Source organism: Balaenoptera borealis, assembly GCF_965194805.1.
Source record: "Balaenoptera borealis genome assembly, chromosome: 14".
NCBI classification, from domain to species: Eukaryota; Metazoa; Chordata; class Mammalia; order Artiodactyla; family Balaenopteridae; genus Balaenoptera; species Balaenoptera borealis.
The window spans coordinates 84464920-84484856 of NC_138875.1; the positions used below are offsets into that span (position 1 = coordinate 84464920).

General features: G+C 42.7%; 1 protein-coding gene across 5 annotated transcripts in view; it reads right to left on the reverse strand.

Annotated features, from left to right (window-relative positions):
* The window catches only part of CLIP1 (CAP-Gly domain containing linker protein 1), a 125480-nt gene extending 109531 nt beyond the window's left edge, over nt 1-15949 (reverse strand). For 3 of the 5 annotated variants that reach the window (XM_082355815.1, XM_082355814.1, XM_082355812.1), the window contains exon 1: nt 15782-15940. The gene's annotated coding sequence lies outside the window, so the exon portion shown is untranslated. Of the gene's footprint in view, nt 1-148; nt 367-15781 lie in introns of those variants that run through there. The other 2 variants (XM_082355816.1, XM_082355813.1) reach the window with 2 other exon arrangements.
* Between the last annotated feature and the right edge of the window lie 3988 nt (nt 15950-19937).

The following is a 19937-nucleotide window of genomic DNA, read 5'->3' on the forward strand; positions in this document are numbered from 1 at the left end:
CTGCCAGGAGAGGGAGTTTAACAGTGAGCCTCCAAAAACAAGCTGCCCCCGACTGCAGAGTGAGCACCTACCTGGACGCTCAGGTTTCTGCTCGACCCTGCTGGGTGCCCGCGAGGAGACCGGGCATCAGACAGGCTAAGTGACTTACCTGCAGACAGCTGCACTCTGAGACTTCTGAGCTCCTGTCTATTTCTAAAATGTTAAAAGTCCATGCACTTTATAATAGAAAGGAAGGGGGAAAGAAGTTCTGGTTTAATGGAAAGTCTAGTTTAGAGAAAGATATTTCTGAAGCTAATTTTCAAGTCAAGCTAGAGAGAAAAACTCAAAGGCTGTGTTCTAATATCATGTTCCTGAATTTGGGAAGTTCATTCACAGCTTAATCCCCTCCCCTGAAGTCACGGTTACATAAGCGTCTGCTGCCTGCTGTGTCACTTGCTGTCCCCCACCCCCAATACAGGAGCCGCCTTGTAACCTGAGCTCCTCTGCTTCAGTCACTGAAAACACTTACACAACACCCTGGTCGCTTTCCAAATTGACTTGTACTTCTACTAAGGAAAGCCAAGTTATTCCATTTTTCCCCATCTTTCAGTTTCATTCACATTGATATTTCTGTACATACATAAAACACAAAGTTGAAGATCATTTTCGTATTTTCTTCAATCCCTGAGTAAAACAAGGAAGGTCAAGTATTTCAACTTCACAGAAGGATAGCAAAGCACAATCAATAAGCTGGTAGGCTTGCCTGGGGCCAAGTTAAACATAACTCATCTCCTAGGTGAACAGAGCAGATACTCCTCGTATGGGAACTGCACAGTCATGCCTATTTATACACCCAAAGCCCACACTCCACTGCTCCACGCGGCACACCCCCACGTGTAAGGGCTTCTGGGGGACACAGGAAATGAATGACTCTAGAAGAATACAAGCAGACACATCGCCTCCTCAGAGGTCTTTTCTGACCGCTTCCTGCCCTATCTCCTCCTCCTCAGGACTGCTCTAGCCACCCTGCAGTCTGCTATAATTGAATGATGAATCACACTCACTCCTGTTTGGTTTGCACATCATGCTATGACTAAGTTTCTCATGGTCGGGGATGAAATTTGTCTCTGCATCCAACGGGCCTAAAAAAAGTATCTGATACACAGCAAGAGTTCAAAAAAGTCCTGAACTGACTCAACAAAACAAGAACACCAAAAATGATGCAATACTGCAATTTCCAAACTAAAGCATCATCTTCTAAGCATTTGATGAAGATGACAATATTATAAGGTTTCCCAACCCTGGTGCCTCCTTTAAAAAGTAGGCCAATGAGGCTATGGGCAAACTGTTCAATTACCACCTCCAGTGAATGCTATGTAAGAGCTGTAAGTCTCAAATTAGATTACCTTTGTTGACACAGAGATACGTGCTCTGTCCAACAGAAATATAATGCGAGGCAAATGTGTAATTTTGAATTTTCTAATAACCATGTTTAAAAATTTTTTTAAACCAGGTGAAATTAATAACCTATTTCTATTAACCAAATATTGATATATGCAAAATATTACTTCAAATGTAATCAATATAAAATTATTAATAAGCTATTTTTACATTTTTTTTTCCTATTAGGTTTTTGAAATGCAATTGTGTATTCTATACTCAGATCTCAACTTGGACTTGCCAATAGCCATATGTGGCTTATGGCTACTGTACTGGACAGTGCAGCTCTAGAACATACGCTTAACGTAGATTATAAGGTAGCTCTCCTCTTGACATCGATAATGAACTTGCCAATCAGATACCCCAAGTCCCCGTGGGTATGCAATATTCGTCTTTCCTACCTCATTACAACACACATGTGCGGGAAAGGAAAAATGTGTAAACTCTTGAATGTAAAACTGAATAATTTAATTGTTCTTAAGATAAAAAAAGAAAAAATAACATTTCTAGTAAGAGGACCTTTTTTTTTTAATTTTTTTTTTTTTTTTTTGGTAAAAGGACCTTTAAAATATCTATTTGACAGGGATACATGATGTATAAAGAAGCCTTGCTTATAGCACAAGGCACTGCCCAGTAAAACTGATAGCTCAATGCAGCTTGAAAACACACCCACACAAAACTCAAAGCAAAGTACAGAGATTAAATTACAGATGAAAATTTAATAAGTGTGTCTCAATATACAAGAAAGGAACCTGAGAGGTAGTGACTGGCAGATTTAAGGGCAATGTAGCAGGAGGCAGCGTTTCAAGCACGAAGAGGGGCGTGAAAGCATCGTTCTACTGAAGCGGCATCACGCTCAGCTGCTTCTGGCTTTCTGATTGCAGGAAACCAACATAGAGTCAAGGAAGGGTGGAATAAGAACATGTGGAAAGACAGGCCGGGAGACTGGAGGGGAAAACTATAGGAGAGAAGGAGGGGCTCAGGATGAAACTGCATTGTCAGTTATTCATTTCTTACTAATCTGTTATTTTTTTCCCCCAAACTTTAGTAAATTGGCTTTGACTTAGAAGCAGTCTAATGGCTATAATTTAAAATGTAAGACCCAGGCAAGAAAAAGCAATGTCCCAAGTTTTAACATCTGGGAAACACGTCAGTCTACTGAATGAAGACACAGAACACTCCTTGGGGGGTGGAGAGGGGAGCATCTCCTCCAGGGCGAGGGTTCAATGTGCGGGAACGATGATGAGTGATGTGAAGCCACCTAAGGTCAGCCTAAGGCCTGGGCCTCCCAGAAGCTTGCCCCTTGAACACAGAAAATGTGTGTGATGTCACCAAACACAGTTTAGGGCACAGGTCACCAAAGAGCCACTGCTTCACATTAGTGTGATAGCAAGTGAGATAAACTAAAGTGAAGAGTGAGCAGGGAATTGGAGCCATTTGGTTTTAGCAGCAACTAACTAAGTGGTTGGCTTAAAGGGTAAAGCGAGAGGTAAGTCTGCTGAGGCTGGCTGATGACAGAGAGGGAAAATCCAAATGGCCCCTCTGTTTCTTTATTCCACCATCTTCAGCAGAGCATTCCAATACTCAGGAATAACGGAAAGATTAGCCAGGGGAAAAGGTCATACAGCCCTCTCAGAAATAAACATACACAAGAAGTGAAAGAGAGAAAATGAGAGAATCTATCTTCCAGAGAGGTGACTGTCCTTCTGAGTGCTATGCCTAAAAGGGTGGGGCAGTGTCTCAAATTTGTTCAGGAGGCCAGGGCATCTGGAAACAGTGGTGTTCTTAAGAGAATACCACGAAATACTGAGATGCAGTACAAAGTCTAAAACATCTAAATGCATCCATAGCAACAGAAGACGAAGACAAACGAAGAAGCCCTATACAAGGTGAAAAATGAAATTAAGAAAACCACTGTTCATTATTTAGTTTCTTGTATACACTGGAAAAAGTAGCATCTCAGTCTAGCCTAAAGATTACTAGCATTCTCCAACAATCACCTGGGTGAAGAAACAGAACCTTCTAAGGACTGAAGGTTGCCTGATATCTCTCTCACAATTCATTCACGTTATTTTCGTACTGCTTTGGATAAATTTACAGTTAACCCACAAGCTGAAGACAGAGCTAGTAATAATTTATATTCGTGGAGTGCTAAGTTTATACTTTTCAGAAATCATTACAAAGCATGACACAAAACAATAACGTAAGTTAAAGGGAGGGAAAAGGAGACATGGGAGACACAAGTAAAATTAAAATGTAAAAACACCAACTTAACTGTGGTGCCACTTGTCAGTACTTCCATTCAGGCCCACATGTACCAAATTTACTACCTTGTTTTTACAGGATTTACTTATACTAACTCCCAAGAGACGCGTGTCGGAGTAAGAGTACTAGCATTTATCCTTCAAAACCGTGGTCCTCACCGTCTTCACTTGCAACAAGGAACTATTCCTTGTTGACCATGGATCAATGTGCCTTTCACATGGTAGATTCCTTAACAAATATTTATCCAATATTAAAGCCATGTCCTTTTTTTAAAAAATTCCATTGTCAACAATATTCCTAAACACCAGTATTTCCTCAAAGATTTCCAACCCCTGAGCAGCCCTTGCTACCCAGACTGATGACAGCAACAGGACAACCCAGATGTCAAAGAACTCTTGACGGGTTACTCAGGGGTTGGAAATCTTTGAGGAAATACTGGTGTTTAGGAAGAGTCCAGGAGGCATAATTCTGGGTCTTCTTTAGCCTTTTGTCACCTTATTGTACTAGAGGACCACTAAGATCTGTTTTCACTGATACTTATCTACATAAGTATTTATATATTTCATACACAATATACAACTTTTTCAACGGGCCAGACTCAAATAGCTTTAAAATTAACACAAAGATTAAAAACACAAACTACATATCTCTAGCAAGGATAAAGTACATAAGATGAAAATAAATAATGTAGTCACTGTTTGTTTAAAAGGATCAATGTGAGAAGCCCATTTAGACACTAAAGGGCTGACACAGCCAGGAAGGGTCAGAAAATTAATTGGCTCCTCAATTCAAATGGTGCTAAAAGGGAGTTGTACTTCCACTGTCTAACTGGCAGAGCCCTTACAAGGCAATTTATAAAGTCAGTGTACCAACAACCTTAAGTGTTCGTTTGAGAATATCACACAATAAGGTGCTGAAGGTAAATAGAAAGTTTTACATCTTTCCATCAAAGACAGAAGTAGAATGTTAAATGATTAAAGACTCAGTTTAGGATGTTTGCCAAATAAAGTCAGAACTGGATGTCAACAGAGAGACATAACCCCTTGAAAAATTATTCTGTGCTCGAAAATTATATGTTATTAACACTTGACGTGTATATGACACAGTACCGAATACAAGTTGCACCCAGAGTTTCGAAGTCCACAGCAGTTTTTAAAAGGAGGGGGAGGGTGCCAAAACCCAACCAAAGCAAAAGGAGCTGGAGCATTAGGCAATTTTTTCAAGATGGAACACTGAGCCACGATGCATCTGCCTGCAGTGATGAGTGTCTTTGTACAGCTCAGTTTGAGTGAAGATTTATTTTCTGTTCCTGTTACTTAGATAAGCAGATAATAAGCAGCCTCCCAAAGTTCCTCCATCTGCAAAATAACTCTTTTTAAAAGGAGGGGAACATGTAAAGCTGAGCTATTCTGCTCATTTATACAAGTTTTGACAAAATTCCTGTGACTTTGTAACTCTAATACCACCAGCTTAGAGACGGGATCTTAAAAGGAACTGAAATTACTAGGCCTGGTTAGTATCTCCCAGAAGAACTTAATAGGTCAGCAGCAGTCAATTATACTAATGTGTAAAAAGGAGCAAATGTGCTTAATATAGCATCATAAAATTTTAGAATCAGAAGAGACCTGCAATCTAGTTCAACTTCCTCATTTTACCACTGAGGAAACTGATTCTAAAAAGTGAAATCACTTGTTAAGGTCACAGTTACTTAAGAGTCTAGGACTTAAACCCCAGTCTCCAGTTTAAAGGCTCCTGACCCAAAACTATACTGATGAATAAAAGTTTCTGATCTGTTATAAACAGCAGTGAGATGAGTGAGTTAATCTCAAGGCAAGTTAAAACTCGTTTCCCTTTCCAGTCTTCACAAAGGAATAAAAGTAAGCATATTTTCGCTTGCCCTGAAACAGCCACACATTGCCCATACCAAAAGCAAACACTTCGCAACTGTTTGTTCTGATCAGGAAAAGGGCACAAAGACAACACAAAGAAGAATCAATGACTTCCTTACTGGGTTTTTTTGCCTCTTTATAAAAATTTTCTTGCTTTTACTTTGCAAATGAGCAAGTTTAATAGTTGCAGGTCGGGAATTCCCCAGCGATCCAGTGACTAGGGCTCGGCCCTCTCAATGCCAGGGCCTGAGTTCAATCCCTGGTCAGGGGACTAAGATCCCACAAGCCACATAGTGTGGCCAAAAAAAAAAATAGTTGCAGGTCTTTAGAGCAAATGGAAAAAATAACCACATTTCTGTTTTCACAATACTGAAGGATACTCGGCTACTTCAAATTTATTCGTAAGTCCCTAAGACAGTTTTCCGTACAACCACCCTAGATGCTGTCAAAGGAAACTAGGAATTGTTTCATTTGGATCTTAACACCCAACTTCATTGTTGGTTATTTTTTACCTGTTTAGGTAATCTTCTACACAGACACACAGCAAGTTCTATCAGACCTTAGAAAGAAAGAAACCCCTTTTAATTAAACTGTGGGAAATAAAACTGACAAATACACAAAAGGGCCTGAGGTTTAGCAAGGCGCAAGTTCTGACATGAGGAGCAGGAGGTACTTTCCCATGCTGAATATTTAGCTCCTCATAAATTAAAGTTCTTCAGGGAAAGCTGTTCATTAAAAATGTGCCCTTCAACAGTGGCAAGGCGCTCCTCCTCAAATTAACTTTCTAAAACATGACAGAAAAAAGGTTTTCATTTCCCAGACTTCTAGAAGTGGGGCTTTCCCCCATTCTGACTTAAATGAAAGAAGAAAACTGAGGTGCTGAACCTCGACTTCCTTTAGGGATGGGAGGGCGGGAAGACACAAGGGATTAAGGGAAAGGGAGAGAAGAGTTCTGACACTTAGTTTTACAGACATTAATTCATTTAATAGTCACGACAACTATGTGAAATAGCTATTATCCCCAATTTAGACATGAGAAAACTAAGCTCCAGAAGGTTAAGCAGTTTGTACAAGATCTTCCATAAAAGTAACAGAGCTGGGATTTGCTGTCAGGCAAGGACTGAAGTCTTGCCCTTAACCTTACTTCCGTTAACAGCTCTGCGTTCTCCAAGAGCAGAATGTGTGCCTGTTTTACTGAACTTTGTATCTCCAACATCTGGGCTAGTGCCTTGCACCAGCAGGTGCTCATAAATGCCTGATGAATATATGAATTAAAAGATAACTGGTAGGACTTCCCTGGTGGCGAAGTGGTTAAGAATCCGCCCGCCAAGGCAGGGGACATGGGTTCGAGCCCTGGTTCAGGAAGATCCCACATACCGCGGAGCAACTAAGCCTGTGCGCCACAACTACTGAGCCTGCGCTCTAGAGCCCTCAAGCCGTAACTACTGAGCCCGCGTGCCGCAGCTACTGAAGCCTGTGTGCCTAGAGCCCATGCTCAGCAGCAAGGGAAGCCACTGCAATAAGAAGCCAGCACACCACAACGAAGAGTAGCCCCCGCTCGCCGCAACTAGAGAAAGCCCGCGCGCAGCAACAAAGACCCAACACAGCCAAAAATAAATAAATAAATAAAATTAAAAAAAAAAAAAAAGATAACCGGTATGCCTTTGTATACCCTTCTTATCCTAAATGGTAACATACTATTTTTCTGCACTTTGCTTTTATACTTAATATTTTGAAGGGAAAAAAAAATGATAACTGGGATATTTTCCAAAGAAGCCATACAATGACAACTAAGCACATGAAAAGGTACTCAACATCACTAGCCATCAGGTAAATGCAAATCACATCACAATGAGATATCACATTTCGTCCTCACTAGGATGCCTGTAATCAAAAACATAATAACAAGTGTTGATGAGGATGTGGGAAAATTGGAATCTCGCTCATTGCTGGCAGTACAACCACTCTGGAAAACAGTTTTTCAGTTCCTCAAAAGGTAGGGTTCCCACATGATCCAGCAATTCTATTCCTAGGTGTGTACCTAAGATGAATGAAAACATATGTCCACACAAAAACTAATACACACATGTTCACAGCTGCATTATTCATAACAGGAAAAAGGAGAGACAACCCAAATGTCTATCAGCTGATGAACAAACAAAATGTGGTATATCCACACAATGGAATGTGATTCAACCATAAAAAGGAATGAAGTAGCATTGATATACGCTACAACATGGATGAAGCTTGAAAACATTTTGCTAAGTGACGTCAGTCACACTGTATGATTCCATTTATATGAAATGTCCAGAATAGGCAAATCTCTAGAGATAGAGAGTAGGGCTTGGGAGAGTACGGAGGAAATGAGGAGTGACTATTAATGGGTACAGGGTTCCTTTCTGGCGTGAAGAAAATATTCTAAAACTGAGTGTGGTGACGGCTGCACAAGTCTGTGCAAAAACGATAACTGGGGGAAAAAAAGATAATTGGTATACACAGAAGTTTTCCTATTCACCACCTACAACCAGATATTTTTGACCAAACAGCATTAAAAAAAACTTGCCAAAAAACTTAATGATTATAAAGTGCTACAGACCAGTAAGAGGGACTCCTCCTCAGGGCAGGGAAGCCTTTGCCTGATACAAACCCAGACATCTTAGCTCTATTTCCCGTTACCTGCCCTCAAACTTCAGAGCAGTAGACTGTCTGCTACCATCTCAACACACTACCTTTATGCCTTTGCTCAATCCAGCCTAGAATGTCTTCTCTAACCCATCCCTGCCTAGACACCCTCCGTCTCCACCAATGCCAAACACAAGAGCTAATTCCCACTTCGGAAGCTTCCTGAATCCCCTCTCACACACACACACACACCCACGCCAAGAGAACGGACCCTCTTCCAGGGCCCCAGCACGTCTCCGCCTTAGCCGCCACCTGGCCCACAGTTAGCTGTCTCACCTGGTGAGACAGAGTCTTTGCAGCGCTCAACAAATGTTTGATAAATCGGTATTTCTGGGGTTTTCTCCCACCCCACAGGACACTTTCTATGGGTCACATTCATCTGAAAAGCTTTCCTAAAAATGTATCCATTCGCAAAATAAGCCAGGTGACTCACAGGCAACTAGTGATCCTGGACTAGTCTTCCCTCTGTCTCCTGGGTCTCTTTGGTATTTGAAAGTGCCGATGACTCCCTTAGCACTATGACTGTCACCGAATCCCTACATTAATAGAGCAACCCCAGCAGGTGGACAGGGCAGGCGTTACCCCCACTTGACAGAGCAGGAAGCAGACTGACAGAGGTCAAGCAACTTGCCCAACTTCACATGACTCACGGAGCTGGGGCTGAAGCAAATCCAGGACCTCAAACTTCTCTTTTTGTTTCTTTTTTGGCCGAGCTGCGTGGCATGCGGGATCTCAGTTCCCGGACCAGGGGTGGAACCCGTGCCCCCTGCATTGGAATCGTGGAGTCTTTACCACCGGACCGCCAGGGAAGTCCCTCAAACGTCTTAACAGTAGTTCTGATTCCCCATGTTGGTTTACCCAGAATATTTCCAGTGAAAATATTACCCTTGTAATTACTTCAAAAAAGAAATATAGATCCAGCCATAAATATATTTTTTAAGTATAAAGAAAAAAAGTTTAGAAGGACATACTCTAGAACACTGAAATAATCTTCTCTCAGCAGTAGGATTATGGATAATTTGCTTTTTTCTGTGTTTTTTAATATGTGTGTTTTATATCTTACGCATTGAAACCACATATTATAGGATGACCAATATATGTTATTAAAATGTAAGAGCCCTTGTAAAACTGGTACGTAAGGGGAAAATAAACCTGCGAACCTAAAAAAGTAACAACTTCACTAGAAAAATTTTCTAAAATCTGAATCTGACTGATACTAGATTCTCAGTGTCACAACCCAAGCAAGCCACATGTGCCTTACAACAGAAATTAGCAATACACTTTTTTCCAGTCACCCATGTGTGAAAGAAACTTAGTGATAAAAGTTTTCTTTCACTTAAGCTGTAAAAAAAAAAAAAAATTACCCTGCCTATAAAGTTTATTTTTCTATAGTGTGGAAAAGAAAAGTCTAAATAGGTTACTTCCTGACTTACGATATTAGAAGGCAATGTCTCCAGTAAGAAATCATTCTATGGAGGAAACCAGATAAAGAGAGAAGGCAGGAGATAAAATGATTTGATTGAAAGATTTTTAGGGAAATTTCCCTAATACCTCTTATTTTTCCTGAGAAGACAGGGAAAAATTATGCCAAATATTTCAGTGCACTACTTGACTAGGAATCTGTAGAATCAGGGAAAAAAAATCTCATTAAAGTTGTCTTCTCTTTTACAACAAACACAAATTTTGGATGATTTGCACCTCCTGAACATCTGGATCTTCAGGCCTTTAACTTCAGAGAAGATACAGTAAATCAAGGACTCGGCAATTTTAAGAGTAAAAAATGGGCAGAGTTAAAACTGGGATCTAATCCAAGCTATACTTAGACATAAGTAAGCAAAGGAGAATACAAATATCAAACTGCTTAATTCAAGTTGGAAGTACAATATATTAGACCTTATGCTTATATAAAACATTAGGGCAGCAAAATGTCTGTCTGTAGTCTCATTGGGATTCTTAAGAGGCAAATGAGAATACAATTCCCCGGGGAAAGAGATATCAGAAAGGGTTTCCAACAGGGATTCTGTAATAGGAGTACTTCTTTTCTAAGATTTTGCAAAGAATACTTTTAAGATTTTGTTGCTGAACCACCATAAGATAGACAATTAAAAAACAGACCCATCCACTGAGTTAGCGCTAGTGGAAGCTGTCCTTCTGGAAGTGCCAGATGGAGATTAAAAAAAAAAAAAAAAAAAGCTCTTTACTAATTGTGGCCAAGATTCCTTGGTACTTGGTGCCAGGGCCAGGATATTAACCCAGATGTCCTAGCCAAATTCAAGGTTGGTTAATTACAGTCTGCCAACCCACCCAAAAAAAAAAAAAAAAAAAAAAAACTCCTCTGTTCCTCTGATTTGAAACCTGAAGAAGTCACTCTTGAAATTCTTGTACAGCACCATCAGTCAATATGTTTTCCCTTAAAAGTGCATTGTAATTCAAATGCTGATTTAAAGCATATGGATTCCTTGAGTTCCATCTACATGGGAAACATATACTACGTATATTAAAAATATATAAGATGCTATATTAGTTTAAAGCCTCCCTAAACAGTTCTCTAAAAAATTCATATTCAGAGTAATACTGTCACTGCCTTCCAATTAAGATTGAAGAGACTTAAATAAAAGTTTATATTAAACACAGATTTTGAACCATGAAGCTTTTAAGACTAAAAAGGAAGGCTTTACTGCCAGGAGCACAATTCCAGGAAAAAGCTATATTTGCAAATGTCAGTTACAAGGCCTCCCAGGGTTGAGCAAAAATCCTGCATACAAACAGGAAAGTATACACTTAACAGCAAGTCTGAACATCAAGTACTGGTCTGGCCTTTCTGCCAGCCACTTATTTAAGGTTCCATTGCCAACATATTCTGTGCATTGCTTAAAATAATATAAACTAAGTTCAATTTCTAGCTCTGTATTCACTGGCTGTGTGGCCTTTTAGGGAAGTTAGTGAAATTCTTTAAGCCTTACTTCCCCCATCTTTAAGTTTTTCTTCATCAAAATCACTAATAACATGGCACAAAATTCTTTACCTTTCACTATTTTAAAATATTCTAATACATATTTTAACGACTACAACCTATATGGCCTTAAATTATCTGTCCCCTCCCAAGCTCCCACCTCAGGACCCTTGCCCTTGCTGTTCCCCCTTCTGAGTATGCTCTTTCCTCTGGGATCTACATTCTCTCACTTCCTCAAGATCTCTATTTAAAAGTCATTGTCTCAGCTAGGTCTCTTCTTACCACCCTATCTAAAATTTCCATTACCCTAACTCTTGTCCCCAAAACTTCATATTCCCCCTTCCCTGATTTATTTTTCCTTACCACGTATCACTCTCCAACATTTTTAATATGGTTACTGTCTGCCTCCCCTACTTGAAGGGGAGTTTCAAGAGAGCAGGGATTTCTGTCTGTTTTATTTACTGCTGTATCACCAGCACCCAGAACAGCACCCGGCACACAGTAGGTGCTCAGTAAATATTTGTTGAGTGAATACCAAATGAGACCTAAGTACTGCCCACATATAAGTGCACCATAGCCCCCACAATCTCCCTTTGGGAAGACTCCCATACATTTCAAAATTACTGAAAAGGAGAACTACTGGCTTGCAATGATTAATAAACAACAGTGTCCATTCTTTATATCAGAGAAAAACACTCAACCTCCCACCTCATTTGTACAAGGAAGAGAGGGAAAGAAGCTGATAATTCAGATAAAGTGGAAAATTATATGAGGTGAAAAGTCTCACTTTAGTTAACACTGCACAAAGTTTTCTTTTAATGTTAACAAATATTAAGCCATCTTCCTGTGACTTTACTACAGTACTTTCAGTTTTTTTCTTTAGCTTTAACTTCTATAAAGCCAGTCCTGAAACTTATGGACCTCATATTTTCAATTACCTAAATAATAAATATTTACTGAGCACATGGGACTCTGCAGAATTCTGTAGAGGGTGCTATAAAGTGAAATACAAGGTCCTTGATAGATAGATAGATAGATATACACACACACACATTTCATTGAGATATACACACATACACACACACACACACACACACACACACATTGGGAAGAACAGAAAATACATCTGTAAAAAACAATGAAGAACATCAGGCAGCCAATATGTGACAAATTCAAAAGTGCCTACCTTTGTATGGAGTATAAGAGGACCAAGTCATCTCTTACACACCATGAGTTGGGTTTGGAATCCCAAGAGACAGCACGTAAAAGCAAGAGTCAAACATGACTGACTTAATGGGTCACATAGGATGCAACAGACTCAATGTTAGACACTAGGTTAAAAAAAAAAAAATTTAAGGTAAATAAGAGGAGCACCAAATTCTAAACTCCTAAAGAACAGAAACCAGATCTGCCTACGTCATACTGAAGCACAATTAGGAGCTTAAGCAATTGCTGAAAAAAAGAGGGAAGGGCCGATTTTTATCTTTGGACAAAATACCTTCGCAAGGTCCACCCAGTTCGTTTTTCTACCCTTTTGAACAATGCCTAGTGGGAAGCCTAAGCTGTACTTTACCACTTTCTCTGAACCTCAAAAACCTAGGATAAGCTCTTGGCCAAGCAATCACCCACTTTCTTTGCTTTAAAAAGGGCCAGCCTTTTTTGTTATTGAAAAACAAACAACCCAATCCAAAAACGGGCAGAAGACTTAAATAAACATTTCTCCAAAGAAGACATACAGATTGCCAACAAACACATGAAAGAATGCTCAACATCATTAATCATTAGAGAAATGCAAATCAAAACTACAATGAGATATCATCTCACACTGGTCAGAATGGCCATCATCAAAAAATCTAGAAACAATAAATGCTGGAGAGGGTGTGGAGAAAAGGGAACCCTCTTGCACTGTTGGTGGGAATGTAAATTGATACAGCCACTATGGAGAACAGTATGGAGGTTCCTTAAAAAGCTAAAAACAGAACTACCATACAACCCAGCAATCCCACTACTGGGCATATACCCTGAGAAAACTATAATTCAAAAAGAGTCATGTACCAAAATGTTCACTGCAGCTCTATTTACAATAGCCAGGACATGGAAGCAACCTAAGTGTCCATCATCGGATGAATGGATAAAGAAGATGTGGCACATATATACAATGGAATATTACTCAGCCATAAAAAGAAACGAAATGGAGGTATTTGTAGTGAGGTGGATGGAGTTAGAGTCTGTCATACAGAGTGAAGTCAGTCAGAAAGAGAAAAACAAATACAGTATGCTAACACATATATATGGAATCTAAGAGGGAAAAAAAAAAAAAAGGTCATGAAGAACCTAGTGGTAAGACGGGAATAAAGACACAGACCTACTAGAGAATGGACTTGAGGATATGGGGAGGAGGAAAGGTAAGCTGTGACAAAGTGAGAGAGTGGCATGGACATATATATACTACCAAACGTAAAACAGATAGCTAGTGGGAAGCAGCCGCATAGCACAGGGAGATCAGCTCATAGCACAGGGAGATCAGCTCGGTGCTTTGTGATCACCTAGAGGGGTGGGATAGGGAGGGTGGGAAGGAGGGAGATGCAAGAGGGAAGAGATATGGGAACATATGTATATGTATAACTGATTCACTTTGTTATAAAGCAGAAACTAACACACCATTGTAAAGCAATTATACTCCAATAAAGATGTTAAAAAAAAAAAAAAGGGACAGCCTTGGGCTTCCCTGGTGGCGCAGTGGTTGAGAATCCGCCTGCCAATGTAGGGGACATGGGTTCAAGCCCTGGTCTGGGAAGATCCCACATGCTGCAGAGCAACTAAGCCTGTGCGCCACAACTACTGAGCCTGTGCGCCACAACTACTGAGCCTGTGCGCCACAACTACTGAGCCCGCGTGCCACAACTAGAAGTCACTGCAGTGAGAAGCCTGCACACCGCGCAGCAACGAAGACCCAACGCAACCAAAAATAAGTTTTTTTAAAAAATACCCTATAAAAAGGGCCAGCCTTGCTCCTTGCCAGAGAGGCACTATGCTAATTTAATTACTCAGCACCTGGAGTCAGGATACCTGCGCTCAAATCCTGACACCACCACTTATCAGTGGTGACCGTGAGCAAGGTTCCTGACCTTTCTATGCCTCCTCTGTAAAATGGGGATACTAACAGCACCATCATTGGGTTAGGTTAATTAATGAGATAAAACATATAAAAGACTTGCCCGGGGCATGAGCACAGGAAGCCCTCAATAACTGTTAATATTTCCAGAGAAAAATGCCCCAAAGCTGAGGAGCCACGTACCTGAGGATTCTTGCAAAAGATTATCATTAAACCCAAAATTCTAACACATTTGGTCTCCGGACTTGTGCATACTATAGGTAACAGTAGTAATTAAAAAAATAAAATAAAATAGAAACCAGTAACACCCACCAGAACCAGAACCATAAGAGCAGCAGCGGTAACACTAATGCTGAGCTCTTACTGGCCAGGCACCGTCCTAACCTGAAACAGGAAGAAGGCAAGGCCGCTGAATCCAACAAAAATAACAACAAAAAGCAGCATTTTCTCCACCCTCCTTCCTAAAAACGGTAATAGGCGCCCGGGTTTTGCTAAAAGCAGGTAACTGAAGATTACAGACTTAACGTGCAATTTCTTCACACCAGAGAGGTGGGGCTGGGAAGGGAGGAGGGAGGGAGTGGTGCTCGGCTCCTGCCAGACGGAAAAGCCACATGAAGTGGAGAAACTGCCGAGTTCAGGGTTTCTCCCCAGATCAAAATCAGATTTCTGAAGCACAGGACCTCCAGAGGAGGGGAATGAGAAGGCTCTGCTTTTAAAATAACCTCTGAACAAGTGTCGTCTGTCTGCCGAGCCAATGCCCTGCCGAGGCAGAAGGTTCGGGTTACGGGGCGGCGGTGTTATTTCAGAAATCCCTGTCACCTCTTGTCATCCACCTTCTCCAAGAATCACAGTCCCACTCGGCGGGGGGCGTGGGGCTGGGGGACAAAAGCCACGGCCGGCCAGGCCCCAGGCCAGCAAGGCCAGCCCGCCGGCCGGCGCCCGCCACGGAGGCCACGGCCAGGGTGCCCTCCATTCCGGCTCGCGGGCACCGCGGCCAAGGGCCCGAGCACGCTCAGGTGCCCGCCGGGGCAACAGGTCCCGCCGGGCCTCGGCCCCCCGGCGTCCGCCCCACCCCCACCCCCCCTTCCGGGGCCGAGGAGAGCGGAGAAGGGTGCCGGGGAGGGAGCGGCGCCTGGGGCGGCGCAGGGGCAAGGAGTCCAAGCTCCATCTTGAGGCGGGCGGAGGAAGGGAAGGCCGGGCTCGGCGCTGACAGGGCCGGCCACTTTTCCGGCTCCGGGCGGAGCACCCCGGGGACCGCCGGCCGCCAGGGCCATCGCCCTGGGGCTCCCTGCGGCCCCTCGGGAGCGGCCCGGCGCGCGGGACTCGGTCTCCCTCTCGGACGCCGGGCCCGGCCCCCGGCCCCGAGCCGGGCGGGCAGGAGCGGGCCGGGCGGAGAGGGAGGGGAAAGGTGAGGAGGGGACGAGGAAGGGGAGAGGGCCCGCGCCGCGCCCCGCTCACCGCTCGCCGCCGCCGCCTCGGTCGCCGCCAGTCACCGCCACCTGCCCCACTGCAGCAGCAGCAGCAGCAGCAGCAGCAGCAGTAACAGCAGCCGCGCGGCCACCGCCTCCCGCCTCCCGGCTCGTCGGCTCCGGGCGGGGGAGAGCGTGACGCGCCGCCGCGGGGCCGGGCGGGCACGCGCCGCCTGGAGAAGACGCCGCGGCGGCTCCTCCCCGCGCGCTCGGCCGCCGCGCCCACCCCGGCCGACCGCGCGCCCCGAACCTCGCGGCCCGCACCCCGCGGCCGGCGTCGGGCCCGAGCCACCCACCGCCGCTTCTTTGTCTGCACCCGCCGCGGCTCGGGGGCGCCGAACCCCAGACCCCCGGCGCGCCCGCCGTCCGGCCCTCAGACCCTAACGAGGACCGGGATGGGGAGGAAGGTGCCAGGGAAACCCGAGAGGCCTGGACTAAGGGGCTTCTCATCATCTCGGTTTGTTCCCCATTTTCTAAAAGTGTTCCCCAAATTTGCAAGTCACACCCGATAGCTCCATTCAGTCTTGACCACACAGCCTGTTAGTTTGGAGCCGATTTCCCCCCCCCCACCACCAAATCCCCAGGGTGAGAAACCCTTTGAAACAAGCTAGGAGGAGCTGCCCACAGCTGGTTAAGTTTAGGGAGCGTCCTCTCTGCCCTCCTCGCCCTCCAGAGTGAGGGATCCCTGGGGGAGACGCTGAAAGGCGCTGCCTACAGCAAGTGAAGCTTGGGAAGAACCATCTCTGCTCTCCCTTTCGCATCAGGGAAAGAACGAGGGTTAAAAATCCCGTGAAACAAGCCCAGCACTTGCACCGTTAGTTTGAGAAAAGCCTCTTTTATTCGCCCCAGCCGCTTGGACGGAAGCCCTGGTTGATGTCCCGTCCTCCCCCCTCCCCCCAGGGATCTCCTTTAAAAGCTTTTGAAAGGGACTGAAGGGAAGGCAGCAACAGCCTGCTCCGGGCTGGTGCAGCGAGGGCGGCCAGCATTTCACTCGCATGGACCATGGCAACCCCAGAAGCTTGGCAGCTCCTGGGAGGAATTTGCAGCTGTCAGGGATGCCCAGGATTTTGCAGCGACTCAGGGGTGGATAGGGGGCCCGGGGCTTCCTCCTCCTCTCCGGTAGAAGGGAATAATCAGGAGGGTGACCCCTTTGCTGACCTTTATTCAAAGCACCGTGCTGCCTGGACCAACAGGCGTGCACAGAGCAGGGGGAGCAAAGGACATTGAAAATGCGTGGAATTCTGAACGAATAAGTAACTTTATCTGCTGGCCCCTCCCCTCGATTCACCTTTTAAGTCACAAAAATTCTGTTTCCTAATTCAACATCGCTTTAGCTTGCAAGTTGCGAGGTCAAAGTGTAGTGGCACCCGGATATCCAGTATCGATATTCCTAATCTGAAAGCCACACCCCACCCTCTCATCTGAAACACTTTTCAGCTCTAGTACACAACCTGTGTAATTACAGATGCCGTAGAAAGAGGCAAAGACCACTGTTAAACGTGGGGGTGCAAATATAAACCCTTCCGATGTTCTCTTTTCTACTCATTCTGCCGAGCCTATCTTTATTTCTAAATTACATTTTGTTCCTTATGGACTTTTTTGCATTAATTTTGATTTTTAGAGTATTACATTAAAATAGTATTCTTCTTGACTACTGGGTTTTTAGCACCCACTTAAATTTTGTGACCAAGGCCTAGTCCCTGTCCTACAACCAGGGCATTGACTGTGTTCAGTCCCACGGTGTGGCTGGTGTTAGGACTAAAGAAGTTGCTCAGTCCTATTTCAAAATAAGCATTCACATTCCGTTTTTAGAGCTGAGCCACTGAGCTTTTTAAAATGTATATCTGCTCTAAGAGTATTGGAACAGCTCAATGGAGAAAACTTTGGAAGACAGAGGGAAGTAGCCGAAGTTGAAAGCCAGTAGAGCTCCCAAATCTTCATTTTACAAAGTGGGGAAGTCATTAAATACTTCTTTTTTTTCTTTTTGCTAGGAAAAAAAAAAGGTTTACTCACATCATTAGTGTAACTAATAAGAACAACTACAAATAGTGGTAGACCTGTGTGGAGGGGGAAAGGTAGTGGTGCTTAATCATAACACAAAGTCAATAGATAATGTCTACAGATGATAAATAAATAACAATATAAGTATACTTTTGGAGATATGGAAGTTACCACCTGAAGAACTGAAAGCAAAAAATTAGTGGTCTCTGGGGAAACAGGGTTGGGAAGATTGGCAGAACAACGTTGCTTTTCATTATAAACCCTGATGTACTTTTTTTTTTTTTTCAATTTGTTTTATTTTTGGCTGTGTTGGGTCTTCGTTGCTGCGCGCAGGCTTTTCTCTAGTTGCGGAGAGTGGGTGCTACTCTTCATTGCGGTGAGCGGGCTTCTCATGGCGGTGGCTTCTCTTGTTGCGGAGCGCTGGCTCTAGGCGCGCAGGCTTCAATAGTTGTGGCACGTGGGCTCAGTAGTTGTGGCTTGCAGGCTCTAGAGCGCAGGCTCAGTAGTTGTGGCGCACGGGCTTAGTTGCTCTGCGGCATGTGGGGTCTTCCCGGACGAGGGATCAAACCCATGTCCCCTGCATTGGCAGGCGGATTCTTAACCACTGCGCCACCAGGGAAGCCCGCACTTTATTTTTAAAAACGTGCATGCGTTACTTTGATTGCTATTTAAAAAAAAAAAAAAAAAAAAAGGTATTTAAGGTCCTCAAACAAATGAATAGAGAATATTCTCTGCAAAGTGGTGGGTGTTCATAGTTTGTTTCTATGCAGCTCTTTAGCTTCATTCTTTCTCTGATAGTTTTCTGCTGTATAGCAGGTTTATTATTTTGTTTATTACCTGTCTAATTCCATCCCTACTGGCATGTAAGTTTCAAGAGAGAAGGATTGTTGGCTCATTGCTCTAGCTGCATCCCTAGAATACACTTGGTTCATAGTAGATTAATTTTAAAAAGGATGTAGTATAAGACTTCAGGTTCTAAGTAACTGGGGACTTTTTTCCAGTATTTTGTCTTCATTTTTTTAAAGAATAATAGGTGTTCAGTACATAAAATTAAAACAAGCAAACTGAAGAAAACAAAACAGTTATAATCCCATACATCCAGAGAAAATTACTATAAATAATGGTTTTAAATTAATTCATTACTGTTAAAAACATTTTAAATCTTTCACTAAAGGCACAAATAGTTCTTATTGCCATTCAAAAACAACGCTCAGTGTAAAATAATGGTTGGAGAGTACTCTGTAAATTTCTAAAAGGATGTGAGGATTTATAGAGCTTTTAAAATAGAAAATGAAACAAGCTGTCAAGACAAGAACACTCTTTAAATTAAAAGTAAATTCTTTTCTTTTCTGTTTTCTTTGTCTTTTTTTAAGTTCCTGAACCATAACAGATAACAATTAAAAATGTAAATCCTTCAGTTATAAAATAACTGTCATGAGGATATAACATACAATACTGTGACTACAGTTCGTAATACTCTACTGCATATTTGAAAGTTGCTGAGAGAGTAAATCTTAAAAGTCTTCATCACAAGAAAGAAAAATTTTTTGCAACTGTGTCTGGTGACAGATGTTAACTAGCCTTATTGTGGTGATTATTTCACAATATATACAAATATTGAATCATGTTTCACACTTGAAACTAATATAATGTCAATTATACCTCAATAAAAATGTTTAATGTAACTCCTAAGAGACAGTCCATAATTAAAATAATCTTTATAAAGAAGACAAAGGAATTCATTTTTTAAATTACATCTACTTTTATTAGCATTGTTTCAGAAACTAGAGTCAAATTAATTTCATTCACTCATCTATCAAATAGTTACTGGCCCCCTGCTGTGTCCCAGGCACTGTTCCAGGTATTGGGAGAGCGCGGCAGTGGAGATCAAGTGCTTATCCTCCAACCTTGACTTTTACTGCTATGTGCTTTACTAAATCAAGGTGGGATAATCACTGTTCCGTGAATTCCACTGGTTTTATGCCCACAGTGGATATAATGCACCAGACCATACTCCTTGTCAATATCATTCAACTCTGCTAAAAATTGAGAGAGAGATTTATAAAGTCAGATACAAGAAAAATGTTTTAAGTTAACTCTGGTGTTTAAGGAGATACTAACATTTCCTTGCAAAGGTAAGGAGC